The sequence below is a fragment of the Macaca fascicularis genome, chromosome 4, assembly GCF_037993035.2.
Source record: "Macaca fascicularis isolate 582-1 chromosome 4, T2T-MFA8v1.1".
Lineage (NCBI taxonomy): Eukaryota > Metazoa > Chordata > Mammalia > Primates > Cercopithecidae > Macaca > Macaca fascicularis.
Window position 1 is genome coordinate 71,173,063 of NC_088378.1, and position 3,481 is coordinate 71,176,543.

The following is a 3,481-nucleotide window of genomic DNA, read 5'->3' on the forward strand; positions in this document are numbered from 1 at the left end:
TGCCTTCACTTGCTGGTGCTAAAAGTAGTCACTACAAGACTAGTTTACCTCTTCAGTATAATTTGTCTGTTTTATTTCCTTTTTCTCTTTTAAAAATTATAAATGTATAAGCTGTACTTAAATTCAATGTCATATTTTTAACTCAAATAGCACCAATGATTTGATTATCTTGAGCACTAAGTGTCTGATGCTCTAATCTGAGTTTCTTTCTCAAACATAGCAACTATCATCAATTGGTGAATACCTTTCAGACTGTTTTTCTATGTATTTGCATATGTATTTAATTATATATATGTGCATGTAGGTATGCATCAATGTATACTTCTCTTTTGTGGAGTTTTAAAATGAGTGATATCATATCATATGCTATATATATAATCCCAAAACATTTTTGTACTTAGTAAAATATCTTGGTAGTCTTTCAATGTCTTCATCTATTGATTTGCTGTATTATTTTTTATAGATGCATAGTATTCTTTAGTATAGATGTACTATTATCATTTGCCTGTAGGATCAACAAATGGTTAGCAGGATTAATCCTGTTGTAATCACTGGAGAAATTGGCATCTTTTTATGTCTCTAGGGTGGAATATTCTGATCAAAGAAATGACATATAAAAAAGTCAAGATGTATCCCATACTATGGATTTAAAAGATTGAATTAATTTTTAACTACTCAGCTGTCCATGTGAATATATTCCTTAAATTTTAACAATGCTTGCCCATTTCATAGATGAAGCTGTCAAACATAATGACTGTCTCCCCCACAAGACTGCAGAGCTCTGTAAGACAAGGGCCGTGTGTACTGTGCCCATCACTGTATTGTCTATATCTAGCTCAGCACCTGGCATGTAACAGTCCTTTAATATGTTTCTTTGAATGAATGAAGAAAACCCTAAATGAAATGACATTATACAGAAGTTTTCATTAATCCTTACTCTAAAATTTATACAGTTTTAGTATGGGACCTTAGAACATTCCTACATGTTTTAAAATCTGAAATTAATTATAAATAAAAGTGGTGCTTTAGGAAGGAGGAGTAAGTCAATAGAAGAGAAAGGGGACAAATATCCAAGGGTCTGAGAGAGAATATGTGACCCCCAAGAGACTGGCCAGAAAGGATATATAAATGACATCGGGGGAATTGCAGAAGGTTCAGCTGCACCTCAAGCAGCTGCCGGAACAGCACAGACAGTGAACTCAAATCCCTTGGAGCCACGGCCTTGGAGCAGCATGAACGCCGATGGCTCTGTCCAGAACATGCAGCCCTCTGTAACCAAAGCCAGCAGCTTCAGCAGAATCTCTATCTTCACCCAAGGTGACTGCATTGGCAGCAGTAAAGGTGGCAATACAGGAAGGATCTCCAGGCCAGGTGTGACACTACATGACCCAGAAGTGTGCAACCAAGTCACCTCATCCCAGTCTATCCTGAACCTTCTTCCTTGAGCAGCAGCAGCAGCAGCAGCAACAGCAAACTTTGTGCTCTCCCACCCACACCTCAGCAATAGCCACCCTTGAATAATAACATGATCTCACAGGCAGATGACCTCAGCAACTCCTTTGGACAAATGAGCCCTAGGTGCCAAGGTTCTACTAAAGCAACTGACTCATCGGCACCTCTATTCCAGCTGCCACTCATCTCCCAGCACCATCAGCAGGCTAACTTCATCATGGCATCCATGGGTCAGCCCCTCCACACCTCTAACTGTTCCACCTCTAGCCAAGCATCAGCTACTCAGCAAGTGCTGCTACCCTGGGGCTACATGCAGCCTTCTCAACAGATCCAGGTTTCTTACTAATACCCCTGGACAATATCCTAATTCCAACCAGCAATATTAACATTTCTGTCACCTGGTGGCCTGCAGATCCCGATGTGGTCAAAAACTTGCTCAGCCATCCCAGCAGCCCGGTTTATAGCCGATGATGCCTAACTGGCAGCAGGTGGCTTACCAAGGAATGATAGGGGTTCCAGCAGCCACAGAACCAGGGCCTGCTCTGCAGTCAGAGAAGCAGTGTGGGGGGCTAGATGCAAGGCCTGGTGGTTCAGTACCCTCCACTGCCTTCTTACCAAGTCTCAGTGGGTAATCACTCACAAAATGTGGTCCAGCGGCCTTTCTAGCAACTCATGCTGGCCCCTGTGAGCCAGTCTGGGTAAGGAGGCCCCCCAAAAGGGGGCATACCAGTGTACTACAGCATGATCCCACTGGCTCAGCAGAACCATACAAGCCCTACTGTTGGGTTTCTGCAGCCTCCTGGGTCTCAGCAGTACCAGATGCTTCAGTTTCCCTCTCCCTGCAGTCTACCACAGATGCCGCAGCAGTAGTCAGGAGTGTCACCTTCTGGACCAGCTGTGGTGATCATGCAGCTGAATTTCACTAATGGACCCTGAACCTACTCAGAACCCATCCAGGGTCCAGTGGAGTCACTGTAAATACTACAACATGGACCACGAGGACCAGAAGCCTGAAGACTTGTACAATCCTGATATCAGCCCCCAGGCCAACACACAAATGAGCAGCAGCCCTGACACATCTCCTGCCCAGGCTTTACCACCCTCTCCTGTCACCAGCTTCAGTGGTGGCTGTCTGCACAGGACTCAGTCCCTTGTTTGTCTTCAGATGGTTCCCCTGGCCTGGGGGTCCAGCACAGGGTGATGGGTGTTACTCCCTCTTAGGCCAGCCTTTAGAGTACAATCTGTCCATCTGCCCTCCCTTGCTCCATGGCCAGTCAATTTACACAGTGCACCAGGGACAGAGTGGACATGGAAACCAGGGCAACAGACAAGCACTCAAATCTGCCTCCTCTGACATGGAGACAGCAGATGTTGTCTTGGGGCAGGTGCTGGAGGTGACAGATCTCCCTGAGGGCATCACCTGTACTGAGGCAGACAAACTCTTTAAGCAGCTTGCTATGTCCAATGCCAAGACTCAGCTCAGGGGCTCCCTGGCAAGGGTGGAGGCGACAATGGTGGGACTGCTGAGAATGGCCACTGCTTGGACCTTGCTGCCTTGTACACCATCATGGCTGTGTTCCCCAACCCGCTGGCTGCTCAAATGCCTCCCTTCATCTCAACAACTCCCTGAATAGCATCAATCTTTGAATGGCCAAAAGGAACTATGACCTGAGGATCCTGGAGCGAACCAGATCTCAATAAATGGAGAAGAGGAAGGGAGCAACCCAGAAGAGGTGGGGGCAGGGTAGAGGGTGTTGAAGGATCTTGGTAGACTATGGATGGAGACAGGAAGTAAGGAGACTGATGCTAAACTGGAGCCTAAGACAGTAGTGATGAAGACGGAAACAGATGGACATCCACACTGGCATTGGATTCCTTCAGGCTCCCCTTCTTTGGGTCCCCTTTTTTACCCTGGTTGGCCCCTCTGCTTCCCTCTTCTTCCCATCCACTTATATCATTTTAATTTATTTTCTCTTCTATTTTATTTTTTGTTGCTGTTGTTCAGGAATAAGTATTCTCCAATATTTTT

The 3,481-nt window shown here is 45.5% G+C and overlaps 1 pseudogene; it reads left to right on the plus strand.

The window, feature by feature from the left end:
- Positions 1–1,037: 1,037 nt before the first annotated feature.
- LOC102114856 (R3H domain-containing protein 2-like) lies at positions 1,038–3,153 on the plus strand (annotated as a pseudogene).
- The last annotated feature ends 328 nt before the right edge of the window (positions 3,154–3,481 follow it).